This window comes from Stenella coeruleoalba (genome assembly GCF_951394435.1).
Source record: "Stenella coeruleoalba genome assembly, chromosome: 20".
In the NCBI taxonomy this organism is placed as follows: domain Eukaryota; kingdom Metazoa; phylum Chordata; class Mammalia; order Artiodactyla; family Delphinidae; genus Stenella; species Stenella coeruleoalba.
In genome coordinates, this window is record NC_137166.1 from 13,680,022 (window position 1) to 13,702,206 (window position 22,185).

Here is a 22,185-nt window from a genome sequence, read left to right on the forward strand (position 1 = left end):
AAATAAAATTCTGTTGGAACACAGGCACATCCATTTGTTTACTTGTTGTCTGGCTGTTTTTGTGCTACAACGTCAGAGTTGAGTAGTTGTGACAGAGACTTACTATATGGGCTTCAAAGCTTAATATATTACTGTCTGGCCCTTAACAGAAAAACTTTGCCAACCCCTGAAATATGACATCCTTTCCTCACCAATTGGATAATGTCATGTTCCCATATAGCTTCAATATATATGTGTTTTGTTTTTGACCTTTTCTAGAGTATCACATGTGTCTAGCTCTGCACATATAGCAGTGTTTTAAGTACTTTAGTGCTAAAATAAGTCAATATCCAATAGGTTAACTGCTTCCCTTACTCCCTATACCAAGTTGTTGTTTGCCTTATTTATTCTTGGCCCTTGGATCCTTCATACTTTTTTTTTTAATTTATTTTTTTAAATTCATTGATTTATTTTTGCGGTACGCGGGCCTCTCACTGTTGTGGCCTCTCCCGTTGCAGAGCACAGTGTCCAGACGCGCAGGCTCAGCAGCCATGGCTCACGGGCCCAGCCGCTCTGCGGCATGTGGGATCTTCCCGGACCAGGGCACGAACCCGTGTCCCCTGCATCGGCAGGTGGACTGTCAACCACTGCACCACCAGAGAATCCCTGTAAGTGTTTTTTTAACTTGAAAATGTTTTTAGTTAATATATATTCCTTTAAAGGTGTGATTCATGTTTTGTATTATGGCCAACTTGGCCCTTTCCTTCCTTACCTCTGTCACATCCAGTTCCTTGCCTAGATGTTTGGAATCTTGTCTCTTCTTCCACATCTTTCAAAGCATCAATCCCCACTACTCCACTCCTCTTTAGAGTCAGCTCTGACCTCAGCCTCACTTGGGGCTTAAGGTTAAGTGTTTTGAGAACAGTGGGAGTAGCGGCATGTGACCATAGAAGGAGGGGCCTGAGAACTGGACCCAAAATGACAATCAGTTTTGGACAGGGAAACGTAGGAGATGAGTAGGAAAAGACAGACAAAGAAACAGAACACATGGGAGAAGCCCATGAGGGCATTTGTGTGCACCCAAAAGAAAATGTGTGGGAATGTACCTGCAAAATTAATCTTAAAGGAACCATGTTTTGTGCCAAAAAGATATTAATTCCCTATGTGACCTCAGGCAGTTTTTTTCATCTAGAACATATGCTTCTCCTTAAGATGAAGGGGTAAACCAAGTTGATTTCTGAGAACCTTCCAGAGCTAAGATACTGTGACAACGACTGTGGGTCACAGAATTGATGTGAGTGAATGGACTGCCTTTAATGAGTCTAAACCCTCAGCCCAGGGAGCAGAGATCCAGGGATGAACTGGAGGGTAGGGAAGTGGAGGAGAGAGGAACTTGAGTACAAAACTTTGTGTACATGTGCACTTCTCTGACAAAGGGTCCAGAACTATCAGCGGGGTCGGTGGCTCAAAGGGTCTGAAGACCTGGATCTTGGAGACTTTTCTGTTTTGGAAACTGCATGGCTCCAAGACCACCAAACCCAGCCCTCACCTTCCCTTCCAGCTCCCAGTAAGTCAAAATCTATTGATCCAGGGAGAGAGGAGGTTTTTCGTTAGATATTTGGAGTCATTCTTATCTTTGTTCTCCTGTATGTAATGTCTTTTATTTTTTTTCCTGGCTGCTGCTTTTTTAAAAAAGTCGGTTTTATTGAAGCTTAATTTACATATGGTAAAATTCACTTTTATTAGGAATATAGTTCTTAGAGCTTTGATAAATGTAAACAGTTGTAAACTACCACCATAATCAAGATATAGAAATCTGTAAGTTTATAAAGTTCTGTCATGCTCCTTTATCAATTCTCAGACCCCATACCTATCCTCTAGCAATTGCTGATCTGATATCTGCCACTATAGGTTTGCATTTTGAGAGCATCATGTTAATGGAATTCTGTATGCCTTTTATGTCTGGCTTCTTTAACTTAGCATAATGAATTTAAGATTCATCCACGTTGTTGCATGTATCAGTAGTTTATTCCTTCTTATGTGTGAGTAGTACTCCATTATACATATGTACCATAATCTGTTTATCCATTAGCCAGTTAATGGACATTTGGGTTGTTTCCAGGCTTTGGCTATTAGCAATATAGCTGCTCTAACCATTTGCCTACAGGTCGTAGATCTTTATTTTTGCTGGGTGACTTGACTACGTAGGAATGAAACTACTAGGTCATATGATAAGTGTATGTTTAACATTCTAAAATACTGCCAAACTTTTTTCCAAAGTGGCTATTCCATTTGTTTTCCTATCCGCAGCACATGACAGTTCTAGTTATTCTACATTCACATCAGCTCTTGATGATGTTAGTAGTTTAAATTTAACTCTTCCATTCTATCAGTGTATATTGATGTTTCACTGTAGTTGAAAAAAATTTTTTTTAAAAATTTTGGCTCTGCTGGGTCTCTGTTGTGGCACAAGGGCTTCTCTAGTTGCGGCACGCAGGCTTAGTTGCCCCCCACTGGCATGTGGGATCTTAGTTCCCCAGCCAGGGATCGAACCCACATCCCCTACATTGGAAGGCGAATTCTTAACCACTGGACCACAAGGGAATTCCCTCATTGTAGTTTTAATTGCATTTCTCTGAGGACCAATGATGTAGAGCATCTTTCATGTATTTATTTTCTATATGTATATCTCCTTTGGTGGAGCATTATTAAAATCTTTTGCCTATTTTTTGGACAGCTTTATTGTGTTATAATTAACTACAGCAAATTACATATAATTAATTCATAGTTTGATATGTTTTGGCATATGGATACACCCATTAAATCATCACTACAATCAGATTAATGTACATGCGACAACATGGAGGGACCTTGAAGACGTATGCTTAGCGAAAGAAGCCAGTCACAAAAGGCCACATACTGTATGAGTCTGGTTACATAAAATATCCAGAATAGGCAATCCATAGAGACAGAATGTAAATTAGTGGTTGCCAGGCACTGGGACAGGGGAGAATGGGGAGTGGGTATGGGGTTTTTTTTTTTTGGAGTAGACATGGGGTTTTGGGGTCATGATGAAAATATTTGGAATTAGATACTTGTGATGGCTGCATAGGTTGTGAATATTCTAAAACTACTGAACTGTGCAGTTTAAAAGGCAAATTTTCTGGTATGTGAATTATATCTCAATAAGGCTGTTCAAAGGGAAAAAACTACTAGTTGTGATCCATTTATGGGTTATTCAAATAGCATTGTTTATAATTGCAAATACATGGAAACTAACTTAATGTCCATCAGTAGATGAATGAATATAGGAATGGTTGCATACTCTCAGAATGAAAAAGTGAAGAAGGTATTAAAATAATGAAGTGAAATATGTATCAGTATGATGAACCTCACAGTCATAGTTTGAGCAAAAAAAAGATTGCAGAGTAATCTCTAACAGGTATAATACCAAATTAAAGTTTAAAAATATGTTGTAGAACACAATATAATTTATTAAAAGTATAAAATTGAACATGGGGATCATAAACATCAGTTTCCAGGTAGTAATTAGTTGTGGAGATAACTAGTGGCATTTACTTGTAGTGGAGGAGAGCAAGAGAGGAAGAATGTCATTAAGGAAGAATTTATAGTGTGTTTAAGCTGTATTTGGCAATGTGTTATTTCTTAAGCTGTATGATAGGTATATAGGAGTTAGTTTTACTTGATTTTTGCTTTTAGAATATTTCAAATAATTTTTATTTTATTTTATTTTTTTTTGCGGTATGCGGGCCTCTCACCGCTGTGGCCTCTCCCGCCGCGGAGCACAGGCTCTGGACGCGCAGGCCCAGCGGCCACGGCCCACGGGCCCAGCCGCCCCGCAGCACGCGGGATCCCCCCGGACCGGGGCACGAACCCACGCCCCCTGCATTGGCAGGCGGACCCCCTACCACTGCACCACCAGGGAAGCCCCCTCAAATAATTTTTATAAGAAAATACAAAGGACACAACAAAATGGAGGTAGAACCTGGAAGGAATAAATAAGGTAAAATTTTTCTCCTTACAAAAGAGCACAGGGGCTTCCCTGGCAGTCCAGTGGTTAAGACTCCATGCTTCCAGTGCAGGGGAGGCGGGTTCAATCCCTGGTCGGGGAACGAAGATGCGGCATGCGCGGCCAAAAAAATAAAATAAAATGAAATAAAATAAGCCCTGACGACTCTAATAAAAAAAAAAAAGCACAATAGCTAATGTACCACTGAGGATAGATAACGACCACTTGAGAAAAGGATATTGGGGGAAGACTGATTTGCATTCACGAAGTCGTAATCATATAACTTCTTTTAAAGAAGTTGTGGTTTCCTTTGGAAATACTACACCAAGCAAAAATGTAAAGCATGATGACCTGAACGCAATTTCACTAATGCATATTTTGTAAAGTGGTTCTGCTCTCAGAAGTCAATCAAGTAGTCTCGGAGGAAAACAAGGATGTGGGGTGTGAGGAAAAGCCATAAGGAGATCTTTCTTACATGGCAGAGGAGCTCAGTTAAAAGGTAATCACCTAATCAGGAGGTCCCATGAAAAACAGATAACACAGCTGAAACGAGGGTAACTTGAATGGTTTCTAGTTTATTGGTATCAGTCCCTATTCTGGTTTTAGGGAATTATAAAGGTTTGATCCCTGCCCTCAAGGAGGATAGGAATTTATTCTAACTACACCATCAAGCCTGTTACCTGGAAAGATAAATTTTTGTAGAGAGGGCTTTATAGGAGTTGTAAGTTCAGAGTGCTAGGGTCATTTAAAAAGCACTACTCACAGAGAAATGAAGCAAACAGGAGGCCCAAGGGACTTCCAGAAACCCAGACCTGCAGAATATGGATAGAAATTATTAGAACTCTGTACAGCTTCTTAAATTTAGAGACAGTCTCTGGTGTGGGTTGAATTGTGTCCCCCCCGCCCCAAAACATGTTTAAGTCTTTGACCCTTGTTATTTGTGAATATGATTTTATTTGGAAATAAGGTTTTTGAAGATTTTATCCAAGTTAAGATGAGGTCATACTGGATTAGGGTGGGTCCTGATCCGGTGTCTGGTATCTTTATAAGAGAAGAAGGAGATTTGAATAGAGACACAGAGAGCACACACACACTGAGGGAAGATTCTGGCCATGTGGTGATGGAAACAGATTGGAATTATGCAGCTGCAAACCAAAGAACACAAAGGATTTTCGGCAACCACTAGAAACTAAGAAGAGGGAAAGAGGGAGCCTTCTCTCAAGTCCTCAGAGGGAGCATGGCCCTGCTGCTACCTTGATTTCAGACTTGTAATCTCCAGAACTGAGAGAGGATAAATTTCTGTTGTTTTAAACCTCTCAGTTTGTATGGTAATTTGTCATTGCTGTCCTAATACATTCTTCATCTTCATTACTTTTGCTAGTCACTGCCTAGTTCCCTACAGCAATTAGCAATAAAATACTTTAAAATGCAAATGACTACTGTGCTTGCTTGGTGAGACATAAATTAAAAGAAGAACACTGGGCAGGTAAGATTTTTTGTTTTTGCATAATGGAGGAAAAGATAACCTAAAATACCCTCTCCTACAAACATATATATAAAAAAGTAAAGTCCCCAGGGTCCAGAAACAAAGTGCTGGAAGAAAAGAGCAGTAAGCCTGCAGGCTGATCAAATTGCTATACTGAGAGTAAGGAGATACAGGTCTCAGTAATAAAGAGGCTTGAGTTTTGTTTTTTTTTAATTAATTTATTTTTGGCTGCATTGGGTCTTCGTTGCTGTGCACGGGCTTTCTCTAGCTGTGGCAAGCGGTGGCTTCTCTTGTTGCGGAGCACTGGCTCTAGGGGTGCAGGCTTCAGTAGTCGTGGCTCGTGGGCTCTAGAGTGCAGGCTCAGTAGTTGGGCCGAATGGGCTTAGTTGCTTCACGGCATGTGGGATCTTTCTGGACCAGGGATCGAACCCGTGTCCCCTGCATTGGCAGGCGGATTCTTAACCACTGTGCCACCAGGCAAGTCCCGAGGCTTGAGTTTTAGAGGCATACAGCCTCAAGAGATGAGGTCTTGGGGTCCTGAAGAGTCAAGTGGTTAGAAATCAGATCCCTGCAATTGGCCCTTCTTTTTTTTTTTTTAAATTTATTTATTTATTTATTTATTTTGGGTGTGCCAGGTCTTAGTTGCGGCATGCGGGATCTTTTAGTTGTGGCATGCAGACTCTTAGTTGTGGCATGCATGTGGAATCTTGTTCCCCGACCAGGGATAGAACCTGGGCCCCCTGCATTGGGAATGCCGAGTCTTACCCACTGGACCACCAGGGAAGTCCCTGGCCCTTCTTTTTTTAATATAATTACTAACATATTAACAATTAAAAATATGTTGATTTGATATTTACCATCTTATTATTTGTCTCATTTTTTTTCTTTTTTGCTTTTTGTTGGATTGATTTTTAAAATAATTTCATTTCCCCCCTCTGTTCTATATTCTTGATTTATCAAATCTATCATTGCCTTACATTTACACTCATGTTTTCATATTTTGCTATTATTTTATATTTTAATTTTCTAGATGTTTAAAATCCCCTATGACGTTACCGTTATTGTAGATTCACCTTTTTTTTGTGACTTTTCATTCCTTCCTCTCCTAGCTTCCATTGGTGGGATCATTTTCCTTCTGCCTGAAGAATGCCCTTCAGTATTTATTTGAATATGGATTTGTTGAGGACAGAGTCTCATAATTTTTCATATATCTGAAAAAAGTCTTCATTTCACCTCCATTGATGAAGGGTAGTTTTGTCAGTTATGGATCGATAGTTTGGTTTTCCCATCCCTTTGAGGGTGTAATTCCATTGTCTTCTGGTCTCTACTGTTTTTCCTTACAAGTTAGCTATCAGACTTACTTCTACACCTTTAAAAGGAACTTACCTCTTGGACTCTGTTTAAGCCTTTCCCTTTTTGATTTTCAGTAGTTTTATTATGATGTGCCTAGGCTTATATATTTTTTTATAATGCATACTGTTTATCCTTTTGTAGGGTTGAATCATGGCTTGATATATTTTTACCAGTTTTGTAAAATTCTTGATCAGTTCTTCTCAGATATAGCTTCTTCCCCATTCTCTCCCTTTACCCCAGTAAGTTCTCTTGTCCCATTTTCAGTCATTTTCTATCCCTTCCCCTCCAACTCTAGGCAACCACTATTGTGCTTTTTGACTTTATAGATTTGTTTTGACTTTCTCTAATGTCATATAAATGAAATTATACAGTATGTACTGTTTTGTATCTGGTTTCTTAGTATTATGTTTTTGACATTAACTCCTATTTTAGTGTGCATCAGTATTATGGTATTTCTATGGAAAGAAATTCTTTTTTTTTTTTTGCTGCGCCGCATGTGTTGCGGGATATTAGTTCCCCACCCAGGGATGGAACCTGTGCCCCCTGCAGTGGAAGCGCAGAGTCCTAACCACTGGACCACCAAGGAATTCCCTGGTGTTTCTGTATCTATATTTATATATTATAATTTATCCATTCATATGTTGATTGACATTTGGATTGTTTCCAGTTTGAAGCCATTATAAATAAAGCTGCTGTGAACATTTGTATGCAATCTTTGGGTTAAGTATCTAGGAAGTGGAATTGCTGGATCACACAGTAATTGTTCAATTTTATAAGAAACTGTCAAACTGTTTTCCAAAGTATTTATATGATTTTATGTTCCCTTCAGGAATGTATGAGAGTTGCAATTCTCCATATCCTTGTCAACACTTGGAACTATTAATTATTTGAATTTTAACTGTTCTAGTGGATATTTACATCTCTTTGTGGTTTTAATTTGTACTTTACTGGTGTCTAATGACATTGACCATTTTTTTATGTGTTCATTGGGTATTCAGGTAGTGTTCAGGATGTGTCTTTCCAAATCTTTTGCCAATTTAAGAACTGGCTTGTCTTCTTTTTATTGAGATATAAAAGTTCCTTATATATTCTGTATAAAAGTACTTGGTCAATTACACATGTTCAGAATGTCTTCTAGTCTGAGACTTGCATTTTCATTGTTTAATGATGTTTGTTCTAGAGGAGAAGTTTTTAATTTTGATGAAGTCCAGTTTATCCGTTTATAATTTCATGATTGATGCATTTTGTGTCATAAGAAATCTTTGTCTACCTCAAGGTCACAAAGATTTTCTTTCTGGGATTTATAGTTTCAGCTTTTGTATTTAGATCTCTGATCTATTTTGTGTTAATTTTTTTTTTTTTGCGGTACGCGGGCCTCTCACTGTTGTGGACTCTCCCGTTGCGGAGCACAGGCTCTGGACACGCAGGCTCAGCGGCCATGGCCCACGGGCCCAGCCGCTCCATGGCATGTGGGATCTTCCCCGACCGGGGCACGAACCCGTGTCCCCTGCATCGGCAGGCGGACTCTCAACCACTGCGCCACCAGGGAAGCCCTATTTTGTGTTAATTTTTGTGTGAGGGGAGGGTTAAGATTCACTTTTTCCATATGGATATCCATTTCTTCTAGTACCATTTTTACCTCTCCCAACTGAATTACCATTGATTCTGGTAAGGAAGGAGTACCACCTTTTTGAACAACCCTTCTGTGGTAACAATTATAATCTGTCAAAAAGATGGAAGTTTAACTACTTGAATAAAATGGAGAACAACCAAAAGCAGGCAGAAACTGGAGGAGTATCTGTTTGGAAAAGGGGAATGGCACTGCATGAATTTCCCATGTGTATCACATTTATTACTCCAATATGCAGGCCAAGCTAAAACTTAAATAGGATTTTTGAGAGCAGGATTTGGGGTGACCTCAGCAGCTGGAAAGTGAGTAAGGAAATGACAGAATCACAAAGGGGAGCTCTAAATTTTGTTTATAAACTCACCCGTATCATCACCTGACCCCTGAACTGGGCATTCATGAGACTGTTTTCAGGCAGTCCAGGTAAATCCAAAAGATCTGAACAGATACTTCAACTGTTGCCCATGAAAGGAAAAACAGTTTGGTGTTTGACTTCAGCTGAGTTAACTGCTTGTTGCAGTAGAAATATCAGTATTCTTCAGAGAACCACAAAATAATTCAGAATCTCTACAAATCATTCAGAATGTCCAAAATATAGTGAAAAAATCTAGACATACAAAGAAACAGGAAAATGTGAATTTTGTCCAAGAGAAAAGGCAATAAATGAAATCTGACCTCAACACGATTGAGACATTGAATTAGAACATAAGGATTTTTTATGCCTCTTTTTTTTTGGCCGTGTGGCATGTGGGATCTTAGTTCCCTGCCCAAGGATTGAACCTGTGCCCCCTGCAGTGGAAGCGTGGAGTCTTAACCACTGGATGGCCAGGGAAGTCCCTAGAATATAAGGATTTTAAAGCAGACATCAGAAGTATGCTCAATAATATAAAGGGAAATTTGTTGTGATAAATTAAGAAATAGGAAATCTCACCAGAGAAGTAGAAACTATTTTTAAGAAGTGGTGTGGGACTTCCCTGGTGGCGCAGTGGTTAAGAACCTGCCTGCCAATGTAGGGGACACAGGTTTGAACCCTGGTCTAGGAAGATCCCACATGCTGTGGAGCAGTTAAGTCTGTGCACCACAACTACTGAAGCCTGTGCACCTAGAACCCATGCTCCGCAACAAGAGAAGCCACCACAATGAGAAGCCTGTGCACCACAACGAAGGGTAGCCCCCGCTCAGGGCAACTAGAGAAAGCCTGCGCTCAGCAACAAAGACCCAACTCAGGCAAAGATAGATAAATAAATACATTTATTAAAAAAAAAAAGTGGGGAATTCTAGAGTTGAAAAAAACAGCACCCCCCCCACCCCCCAAATCAGTAGATGTGCTTAACAGCAGATTCACGTAACAGGAGAGTTAGTGAACTTGGAGACAGACCAATAGATCCAATGTGAAGACAACAGAAAAAAGACTAATCAAAAGTGAACAGATGGGAACTATACTCAGTGTTTTGTATAAGGGAAAAGAATCTGAAAAAGAAATGTATACACATATATATGTATGTATATTAATCTGAATCACTGTGCTGTACACCTGAAACTAACATGACATTGTAAATCAACTATACTCCAATTAAAAAAAAAGTGAACAGAGCCTCAGTGACACATGGAACAATATCAAGATATCTAATACACACCTAATTTGAGTGCCAGAATAAGAGGCCAAAAGAGGGGCAAAACAATAATAAGAATATGAAGAGACAATGAAAATTTACTAAATGAGGTGAAAGACATAAATTTACAGAGTGCAACAAAAAGCAGGGCAAATACAAACAAAATGACAGCAAGGCTTGAGATTGTAGTCAAACTGTTTGAAAACCAAGATTAAGAGAAAATATTTAAAGCATCTAGGGTAAAATGACACATTACTTATAGAACAGAACAGTATGAATTGGCATTCATTTTTCTCATAAACAGCAGAGGCCAGAAACCAAAGGAATGATGTCTTTAAAGTATTGAGAAGAAAAAAAAAAAAAACCAAACCAAACCCTTGTAAACCTTCATTCTCTCTTCAGCAAAAATATCTTTTGAGAATGAAGGTCAAATAAAGCATGCTTTATTTATTTTTTTGGCTGTGCCACATAGCATATGGGATCTTAGTTCCCTGACCAGGGATTGAACCCGTGCCCCCTGCAGGGTAAGCGCAGAGTCTTAACCACTGGACCACCAGCGAAGTCCCCAAATAAAGCATGTTTTAGATAAGTAAAAACTTAGAGAATTTTCTGCCTGCAGGTCTTCACTATAAGGAATGCTGAAGGAAGTTCTGAAATACCTCGGCACCTTTCTTGAAAACCAATCAACCTAATGTGCATTATTCTATTCCTGGACTCACTATTCTGCTGATTTATATGGCTATCCCTTATGCTGCTGCCATATACTGTTTTGAAATTAGGTATAATAATTCTCTAAGTCTGTAATACTTAATATCTAGTAGTGTCCCTCTTTTATTTATTATTAGTCATCCATTTTATACACATCAGTGTATACATGTCAATCCCTGTCTCCCAGTTCATCACACCACCACTCCCACCCGCCACTGCTTTCCCCCCTTGGTGTCCATACGTTTGTTCTCTACATCTGTGTCTTAATTTTTGCCCTGCAAACCGGTTCATCTGTACCATTTTTCTAGGTTCCACATATATGCGTTAATATATGATATTTGTTTTTCTCTTTCTGACTTACTTCACTCTGTATGACAGTCTCTAGATTCATCCACATCTATACAAATGACCCAATTTCATTCCTTTTTATGGCTGAGTAATATTCCATTGTATATATGCACCACATCTTCTTTATCTATTTGTCTGTTGATGGGCATTTAGGTTGCTTCCATGACTTGGCTATTGTAAATAGTGCTGCAATGAACACTAGGGTGCATGTGTCTTTTTGAATTATGGTTTTCTCTGGGTATATGCCCAGTAGTAGGATTGCTGGGTCATACGGTAATTCTATTTTTAGTTTTTTAAGGAGTCTCCATACTGTTCTCCACAGTGGCTGTATCAATTGACATTCCCACCAACAGTGCAAGAGGGTTCCCTTTTCTCCACACCCTCTCCAGCATTTGTTGTTTGTAGATTTCCTGATGATGTCCATTCTAACTGGTGTGAGGTGAGACCTCATTGTAGTTTTGATTTGCATTTCTCTAATAATTAGTGATGTTGAGCAGCTTTTCATGTACTTCTTGGCCATCTGTATGTCCTGTTCGGAGAAATGTCTATTTAGGTCTTCTGCCCATTTTTTGATTGGGTTGTTTGTTTTTTTAATATTGAGCTGCATGAGCTGTTTATATATTTTGGAGATAATCCTTTGTCCGTTGATTCATTTGCAAATATTTTCTCCCATTCTGAGGGTTGTCTTTTCGTCTTGTCTGTAGTTTCCTTTGCTTTGCAAAAGCTTTTAAGTTTCATTAGGTCCCGTTTATTCTTGGTTTTATTTCCATTACTCTAGGAGGTGGATCAAAAAAGATCTTGCTGTGATTTATGTCAAAGAGTGGTTTTCCTATGGTCTTCTCTTAGAGTTTTATAGTGTCCAGTCTAACATTTAGGTCTCTAATTCATTTTGAGTTTATTTTTGTGTATGGTGTTAGGGAGTGTTCTAATTTCATTCTTTTACATGTAGCTGTCCAGTTTTCCCAGCACCACTTATTGAAGAGACTGTCTTTTCTCCATTGTATATCCTTGCCTCCTTTGTCATAGATTAGTTGACCACAGGTGCATGGGTCTATCTCTGGGCTTTCTATCCTTTTCTATTGATCTATGTTTCTGTTTTTGTGTCAGTACCGTATTGTCTTGATTACTGTAGCTTTGTAGTAGAGCCTGAAGTCAGGCAGTCTGATTCCTCCAGCTTCGTTTTTTTCCCTCAAGACTGCTTTGGCTATTTGGGGTCTTTTGTGTCTCCATACAAATTTTAAGATTTTTTGTTCTAATTATGTAAATAATGCCATGGGTAATTTGATAGGGATTGCATTTAATCTGTAGATTGCTTTGGGTAGTATAGTCATTTTCACAATATTGAGTCTTCCAATCCAAGAACATGGTATATCTCTCCATCTGTTGGTATCATCTTTAATTTCTTTCAACAGGGTCTTATAGTTTTCTGCATACAGGTCTTTTGTCTCCATAGGTAGGTTTATTCCTAGGTATTTTATTCTTTTTGTTGCAATGGTAAATGGCAGTGTTTTCTTAATTTCTCTTTCAGATTTTTCATCATTAATGTATAGGAATGCAAGAGATTTCTGTGCATTTTTTTTTTTTGCGGTACGCGGGCCTCTTACTGCTGTGGCCTCTCCCATTGTGGAGCACATGCTCCGGACGCGCTATGTTGAGGTAGGTTCCCTCTATGCCCACTTTCTGGAGAGTTTTTATAATAAATGGGGGTTGAATTTTGTCAAAAGTTTTTTCTGCATCTACTGAGATGATCATATGGTTTTTAATTCTTCAGTTTGTTAATACGGTGTATCACATTGATTGATTTGCGTATGTTGAAGAATCCCTGCATCCCTGGGATAAATCCCACTTGATCATGGTGTATGATCCTTTTAGTGTGTTGTTGGATTCTGTTTGCTAGTATTTTGTTGAGGATTTTTGCGTCTATATTCATCAGTGATATTGGTCTGTAATTTTCTTTTTCTGTAGTGTCTTTGTCTGGTTTTGGTATCAGGGTGATGGTGGCCTCATAGAATGAGTTTGGGAGTGTTCCTTCCTCTAAAATTTTTTGGAAGAGTTTGAGAAGGATGGGTGTTAGCTCTTCTGTAAATGTTTGATAGAATTCACCTGTGAAGCCATCTGGTCCTGGACTTTTGTTTGTTGGAAGATTTTTAATCACAGTTTCAATTTCATTATTTGTCATTGGTCTGTTTCTTCCTGTTCAGTCTTGGGAGGTTATACCTTTCTAAGGATTTGTCCATTTCTTCCAGGTTGTCCATTTTATTGTCATAGAGTTGCTTGTAGTAATCTCTTGGGGTGCTTTGTATTTCTGCGGTGTCTGTTGTAACTTCTTCTCTTCCATTTCTAATTTTATTGATTTGAGTCCTCTCCCTCTTTTGCTTTTTTTTCCTTTCCTTTTTTTTTTTTTTTTTTTTTTGCCGTACGTGGGCCTCTCACTGTTGTGGCCTCTCGCGTTGCGGAGCACAGGCTCCGGACGCGCAGCCTCAGCGGCCGTGGCTCATGGGTGCAGCCGCTCTGCGGCATGTGGGATCTTCCTGGACCGGGGCATGAACCCATGTCCCCTGCATCGGCAGGTGGACTCTCAACCACTGCGCCACCAGGGAAGCCCTCCCTCTTTTTCTTGATGAGTCTGGCTAATGGTTTATGAATTTTGTTTATCTTCTCAAAGAACCATCTTTTAGTTTTATTGATCTTTGCTATTGTTTTCTTTATTTCTATTTCTTTTATTTCTGCTCTAATCTTTATGATTTCTTTCCTTCTGCTTACTTTGAGTTTTGTTTGTTCTTCTTTCTCTAGGTGCTTTAGGTGTAAGGTTAGATTGTTTATTTGAGATTTTTCTTGTTTCTTGAGGTGGGCTTGTATAGCTATAAATTTCCCTCTTAGCACTGCTTTTGCTGCATCCCATAGATTTTGGATCGTCGTGTTTTCATTGTCATTTGTCTCTAGGTATTTTTTGATTTCCTCTTTGATTTCTTCAGTGATCTCTTGGTTATTTAGTAACGTATTGTTTAGGCTCCATGTGTTTGTGTTTTTTACGTTTTTTTCCCTGTAATTGATTTCTAGTCTCATAGCATTGTGGTCAGAAAAGATGCTTGATATGATTTCAATTTTCTTAAATTTACTGAGGCTTGATTTGTGACCCAAGATGTGATCTGTCCTGGAGAATATTCTGTGCGCACTTGAGAAAAAAGTGTAGTCTGCTGTTTTTGGATGGAATGTCCTATAAATATCAATTACATCTTATCTGGTCTATTGTGTCATTGAAAGCCTATGTTTCTTTATTAATTTTCTGTTTGGATGATCTGTCCATTGGTGTAAGTGAGGTGTTAAAATCTCCCACTATTATTGTGTTACTGTCGATTTCCTCTTTTATAGCTGTTAGCAGTTGCCTTATGTATTGAGGTGCTCCTATGTTGGGTGCATATATATTTATAATTGTTATATCTTCTTCTTGGATTGATCCCTGATCATTATTTAGTGTCCTTCCTTGTCTCTTATAACATTCTTTATTTTAAAGTCTATTTTATTTGATATGAGTCTTGCTACTCCAGCTTTCTTTCGATTTCCATTTGCATGGAATATGTTTTTCATCCCCTCACTTTCAGTCTGTATGTGTCCCTAGGTCTGAAGTGGGTCTCTTGTAGACAGCATATATATGGGTCTTGTTTTTTTTTTTTTTTTTTTTTTTTTTTTGCGGTACACGGGCCTCTCACTGTTGTGGCCTCTCCCGTTGCGGAGCACAGGCTCCAGACGCGCAGGCTCAGCGGCCATGGCTTACGGGCCCAGCCGCTCTGCGGCATGTGGGATCTTCCCGGACTGTGGCATGAACCTGTGTCCCCTGCATCGGCAGGTGGACTCTCAACCCCTGCGCCACCAGGGAAGCCCGGGTCTTGTTTTTGTATGCATTCACTGAGCCTGTGTCTTTTGGTTGGAGCATTGAATCCATTCACTTTTAAGGTAATTACCGATATGTATGTTCCTATTACCATTTTCTTTATTGTTTTGGGTTTGTTTTCGTAAGTCCTTTTATTCTCTTGTGTTTGCCACTTAGAGAAGTTCCTTTAACATTTGTTGTAGAGTTGGTTTGGTGGTGCTGAATTCTCTTAGCTTTTGCTTGTCTGTAAACCTTTTGATTTCTCCATTGACTCTGAATGAGATCCTTGCCAGGTAGAGTAATCTTGGTTGTAGGTTCTTCTCTTTCATCACTTTAAGTATATCATGCCACTCTCTTCTGGCTTGTAGACTTTCTGCTGAGAAATCAGCTGTTAACCTTATGGGAGTTCCCTTCTATGTTATTTGTCGATTTTCCCTTGCTGCTTTCAATAATTTTTCTTTGTCTTTAATTTTTGTCAATTTGATTTGTATGTGTCTCGTTGTGTTTCTCCTTGTGTTTATCCTGTATGGGACTCTCTGCACTTCCTGGACTTGGGTGTCTATTTCCTTTCCCATGTAGGGAAGTTTTCAACTATAATCTCTTCAAATATTTTCTTGGGTCCTTTCTGTCTCTTCTCCTTCTGTGACCCCTATAATGCGAATGTTGTTGGGTTTAATGTTGTCCCAGAGGTTTCTTAGGCTGTCTTCATTTCTTTTCATTCTTTTTTATTTATTCTGTTCCGCAGCAGTGAATTCCACCAACCTGTCTTCCAGGTCTCTTATCTGTTCTCTGCCTCAGTTATTCTGCTATTGATTCCTTCTAGTGTATTTTTCATTTCATTATTGTATTGTTCATTTCTGTTTGTTTGTTCTTTAATTCTTGTAGATCTTTGTTAAACACTTCTTGCATCTTCTCGATCTTTGCCTCCATTCTTTTTCCAAGGTCCTGGATCATCTTCACTATCATTATTCTGAATACTTTTTCTGGTAGGTTACCTATTTCCACTTCATTTAGTTGTTTTTCTGGGGTTTTATTTTGTTCCTTCATCTGGTACATAGCCCTCTGCCTTTTCATCTTGTCTTTCTGTGAATGTGGTTTTCCTTCCACAGGCTGCAGGATGGTAGTTCTTGCTTCTGCTCTCTGTCCTCTGGTGGATGAGGCTATCTAAGAGGCTTGTGCAAGTTTCCTGGTGGGAGGGACTGGTGGTGGGTAGAGCTGGGTGTTGCTCTGGTGGGCAGAGCTCAGTAAAACTTTATCCTCTTGTCTGCTGATGGGTGGGGCTGGGTTTCCTCCCTGTTGGTTGTTTGGCCTGAAGCGAGCCAGCACTGGAGCCTACCCAGGCTCTTTGGTGGGGCTAATGGTGGACTCTGGGAGGGCTCACGCCAGGGAGTACTTGCCAGAACTTCTGCTGCCAGTGTCCTTGTCCTCACAGTGAGCCACAGCCACCCCCTGCCTCTGCAGGAGACCCTCCAACAGCAGCAGGTAGGTGTGGTTCAGTCTCCTATAGAGTCACCACTCCTTCCCCTGGGTCCCAATGCGCACACTACTTTGTGTGTCCCCCAAGAGTGGAGTCTCTGTTTCCCCCAGTCCTGTCAAAGTGCTGCAATCAAATCCCACTAGTCTTCAAAGTCTGATACTCTAGGAATTTCTCCTCCTGTTGCCGGACCCTCAGGTTGGGCAGCTTGATGTGAGGCTCAGGACCTTCACTCCAGTGGGTGGAGTTCTGTGGTCTGAGTGTTCTCCAGTTTGTGAGTCATACAGCCATCAGTTACGGGTTTTGATTTTATTGTGATTGCGCCCCTCCTACCGTCTTACGTGGCTTCTCCTTGTCTTTGGATATGGGGTATCTTTCTTCGTGAGTTCCAATGTCTTCCTGTCGATGATTGTTCGGCAGTTAGTTGTGATTGTGGTGTTCTCACAAGAGGGAGTGAAAGCATGTCCTTCTACTCCACTATCTAGATCCTTTCAGTGTCACTCTTTTAGCTTTTTATGTTTCTTTAAGACATCTTGGTGATTGTTGGCCCTTTCCCTTGTAAGTTTTAGAATCAACTTGTCAATTTCTACAAAAACCTGTTTGGGAGTACCCTGAATCTGTGTTAGACCAATAAGTTGGTAATTATCTCAGTAAGAAATATGAGTTTTTCAGTCATGTGGTATCTTTGGTTTGTTTGCATCATCTTTAAATTCTCTCAGTAGTGTTTTGTAGTTTTTCTTGTATAGGTCTTGCAGAAATTTTGTTAAATTCATCCCAGAGTAGTTCATTTTTCTTGATAATATTGCAAATTTTGTTTTCCTTTAATTTTTTGCTAATTGCTAGTATTTAAGAATGCTTTCAGGTTTCCCTGGTGGCGCAGTGGTTGAGAGTCTGCCTGCCAATGCAGGGGACACGGGTCATGCCCCGGTCCGGGAAGATCCCACATGCCGCGGAGCAGCTAGGCCTGTGAGCCATGGCCGCTGAGCCTGCATGTACAGAGCCTGTGCTCCGCAACGGGAGAGGCCCACAACAGTGAGAGGCACGCGTACCGCAAAAAAGAAAAAAAAAAATTTATCTGTGATGTTTTACTCCTTTCTTTCCAATATATATGTCTTTTATCTATCTATCTATCTACCTTTATTGCATCATCTTGGACCTTCAATATGATGTTTAATAGAAGTGGCGGTACATCTTTGCCTTATTCCTGGTCTTGGAGATAAAATGTTCAGTCTGTCTCCATTAAGTATGATGAAAACTACAGCTGTTTCATAGTTGTTCTTCATCAGGTTGAGGAAATTCCCTTTCATTCCCTATTTTGCTGAGAGTTTTCATCACTAAGAGATGTTGAATTCTGTTGAGTGGTTTTCTGTATCAGTTGAGGTTATCATATGATTTTCTTCTTTATTCCATTAATATGGAGAATTACGTTGATTTTTAACTGTGAAGCCTACTTTGCATAGCTGGAATAAACTCCATTATTATGTGTTATTATTACTATAATTATTTTTATATTGCCAAGTCAGATTTCCTAATGTTTTGTTAAGAATGTTTATGGCTAATTTTGGGAGAATATTATGGTTCTCTAATTTTCTTTTCCCCTGTAGTGGCTTTGTATGATTTTGGTATTGTTGGTGTCATAAAGTGAGATGGAAAGTGTTTCTTCCTTTTTATTTAAAAAAAAAAAAGTCTGTGAGGAGTTAATGCTACTTCTTCCTTAATTGTTTGGTATTATTAACTGAGTGGAACATACAGAGTTCCCATATACCCTGTGTTTCCACATATGCACAGCCTTCTCACTGTCAACATCCTGCACCCAGAGTACATTTGCTTTGATTGATGAACCTACATTGACTCATCATTATCACTCAAAGTCCATAGTTTACAGTTTGTGTCCACTCTTTTTTTTTAAGTTATTTTTGATGTGGACCGTTTTTAAAGTCTTTATTGAATTTGTTACAATATTCTATTTTATGTTTTGGTTTTTTGGCCAGGAAGCATGTGGGATCTTAGCTTCCTGACCAGGGATCAAATCCACACCCCCTGCATTGGAAGGTGAAGTCTTAACCATTGTACTGCCAGGGAAGTCCTGGTGTTCACTCTTGGCGTTTTGTATTTCATGGGTTTTGACACAAGGACAATGACATATATTCACCATTTTAGTATCATACAGAATAGTTTCACGGCCCTAAAAATCCTCTGTGCTCTGTTGATTCATCCCTCTCACCCCATCCCCCAACCTCTGGCAACTTCTGATCTTTTTATTGTCTTCATAGTTTTACCTCTGCAGAATATCATATGGTTGAAATCATATAGTATGTAGCCTTTTCACATTGGTTTCTTTCACTTAGTAATATGCATTTAAGGTTTCAACATGAGCTGTCATGCTATGAAAAGACATTTCGTTTAAGCCTTGAATAAAATTTCATTGTATTGATGTACCACAATTCATCTGTCCACCTGCTGAAGAGCATCTTGCTTGCTTCCAAGTTTTGGCAATTGTGAATCAAGCTGCTATGAGCATCCATGTGCAAGCTTTGTGTGGATGTGAGTTTTCAGTTCCTTTGGGTAAATATCAAGGAGCACAATTGCTGGGTCTTATGGTACGAGTATTTTAGTTTTGTAAAAAGAAAAACTGCCGAAGTATCTTCCAAAGTTGCTGTGCCATTTTGCATTTCTACCAGCAACGAATGAAAGTTCCTGTTGCTCCACATCTACACCAGCATTTGGTGTTATTAATGTTTTGGATTTTTGGCATTCTTATAGGTATATAGTGATTTCTAATTGTTTTCATTTGCAATTCCCTAATGCATTATCATGTTAAGCATCTTCTCATATGCTTTTATTCCATCTGTTTATTTTCTTTGGTGAGATATCTGTTAAGATCTTTTGCCTGTCTATTAATGGGTTCCTTTTTTTATTGTTGAGTTTTAAGAGTTATGTTCAACAACTGTTTCTGGTTGGTTTTGATAGATTGTCTTGGGGGGGGGAGACCACTTTTTGTACTAGTGAGCTCTGAGTAAGTTCAATAATAACAGCCTCACATGTGAAGTCTTTCATGTCCAATAATGACCCTTCTCTGGGAACTCCAACTTCTTGGACTGCCAGACTTGGTTGTGGCTGTTGTTTTTCAAGATTCCTGTGTACCTGGGGATGGGCAGATGAGCACAGGGAAATTAAAATGCCACAAAGCTCATTGTTTTTACTGAGATTCAGCTCTTTTCCTTGAATAATCATTCCCTAGATGGCTGCAAGTCTTTGGTTAATTTCTAGCATTTTGAGAAAGTTGACTTTGACAGTTTTTGCTAGTGTTCTCATTGCTTTTGTGGAGGAAAGTGTTTTCAGAACTTTTTACTCTGAGATTTTCAATGATGTCCATTGTCCTTTTGTGAGCAGTAACCTAAATTTGTAAGGTAGTGTTGTGAGAACTGGACGAAATTCCTTGCCTGTAGAACAGGAGGACAAGAGCTCAATTAAATGACCAGGGAAAGTAATATATGCACATCATGTCACATCATGTCAGTTTTTAATATATTTTATGGGTGCTGGATCTAGATGAGTCAAATTTTACTCGGTGAATAGTGAGTAGTTAAATCTCATCACCATATAACATGTAATGGTTTGTATCCTTTAAAATGAAATGAGGAATTACTATTTTTTTTGCAGGGGGGTCACAACATAAAATGTATTTCCTTTTGCAAGTCAGGGTGAAAAAAGTTTAAAAGACACTATTCTAGGACAGTGTTTTCCAAACTTCCCTTTAGCCTGGAATCATAAGAATCTAACTTGGGGGCCTAAAATAGATAAGGTAGAAGCTGAAGACTCTGGTCCCATGTGATCCTCTCCTAACACCCCCTCCCCAGGGGTCACGGGCCCCAGGCCTGGGAGTCTGCGAGGTCAGGGTTCACAGTCAAATTACAGCACAGGTGCACCAACAGGGGTGCAGAGGGACAGCCTATGCAAGAGTTGAATGCTCCTGTTGTGGAGAAATCATTTTTTGGTTAAATTAAGGTGGCCTTTAAGGCAGGCCCCAAACACTCCTGCCTGGCACAGCTAGACAGGCCAGCCCAGCACCCCCGCCAGCAGCCACTTCATGGCCTGATGTGTGTACTATTCCACAGTGACACCAGCACTTGTGGCCTCAGCTATGAACTCTCACCTCCAAAACCTTGTTCCCAGCGAGAATTCAGCAGTGTCAGAACAGTCTCAGGGTTTGGGACAGAAGCAACAAACGCCGAGAGTCCCAAAGGCTTGCTCCCAAGATTTGTCTACAGTGCAGACAAATCGGCTTTATTTAAGGGACTGAGCCTTGTTTCAGATGACGTTCGGACTTTACCTTCTAGAAGTAAGCCTTTTGTCGCCAATCACTTAGGTAGATGTTTGGAGTTAAGTTGTTTTTCTTGAAATGAGCAAATAATTTTGTTGTTTATTTTTTTAATTTTTTTTTTGCGGTACGCAGGCCTCTCACTGCTGTGGCCTCTCTCGTTGCGGAGCACAGCCTCCGGACGCGCAGGCTTAGCAGCCATGGCTCACGGGCCCAGCCGCTCCGCGGCATGTGGGATCTTCCCGGACCGGGGCACGACCCTGTGTCCCCTGCATCGGCAGGCAGACTCCCAACCACTGTGCTACCAGGGAAGCCCATGAGCAAATAATTTTGGCAAATTTTCTTCAACAAATACCTCAAACGCAGCAGAATAAGTCAACATAAGGCCGTGGTCCACTTGGAAAAAAGCCATTTGACAGGGTTTATTCAAAAGATTGGAAAAAGCAATGAAGGCATCTACAGTAAGTTCAAGATCAACACGGCTGCTATGAAGGCCATTCCCTGAACGTAACCCACATCCGTTCGGTAACAAGTGTAAGCTTCCAAAATGCTGTGCAACATGTTGTGATACGGGCCACCTTGCTGGAAAATGCAGAGATTAGGGAATGTTCTGGAAATGTCTAGTTTAATAAACTCCAGACTGGCTTCTCTGTCTTCTGCTGAAAAACCAGCATCTTCATTCTCCACTTCAGAGCCTCCCGTACTAAAGGACCACCCCTGCTCCTTGGCTTGGGCAAGACAGATGTCAGAGAGCTCCGGGGTGATGTTTAACTCATTGCCAATGGCTAAGCTCCAGACTTTGCCTCTCACACTGGGAGGGATTCCCTGCCACCATAAATCTCTAACTTTTCCTAGAGTACCGCATTGTTTGCCGGTTAGGCAAAATCTCATTATTCCAAGTGAGGACGGCGTTTCCAATACTTTCTTCTAATCTGCATCTTTCTTCCAGCTGCTTTTTCCTTCTCTGAGCTTCTTTCAACTCTCATTTTTTTGGCTGGAACCACCATTTCTTCATACTGTTGCCTGTGTTACTGAGCTTCTTCAGCTGGCTTTGCTGAGAGATTTGCTGGTCTGTCTTCCAGGATGAGTGTGGTGGTGGAGAGAGGCTCAAAGTCAATATTCTTCCTCACATTCTGCTTTGGTGAGGGTGGCCTGCTAGGTCGTCCAGGCTTGTTTTCATATTCCAAGAACGCCGAGGGGCTCAGAGGCGTGCGGCCGGCGGCTCCAGGCCCGAGTCAGCGAGCGAGTGGGGCTCCATGGCGGGACCTTGGGCTTGGCTCTGGTGGCCGGGTGGGGCGAGGAGTTACTATTTAAATCATAATCTAATATTCTCTTCCACCTGAAACTTTTTGCCATCTGAAATATCTCTTGATAG

The 22,185-nt window shown here is 40.2% G+C and overlaps 1 pseudogene across 1 annotated transcript; it reads right to left on the reverse strand.

Annotated features, from left to right (window-relative positions):
• Positions 1-20,989: 20,989 nt before the first annotated feature.
• Positions 20,990-21,832, reverse strand: LOC307179227 (TBC1 domain family member 14-like; annotated as a pseudogene). Its single transcript has one exon. The product of its transcript is annotated as a TBC1 domain family member 14-like (transcript).
• Positions 21,833-22,185: the final 353 nt, after the last annotated feature.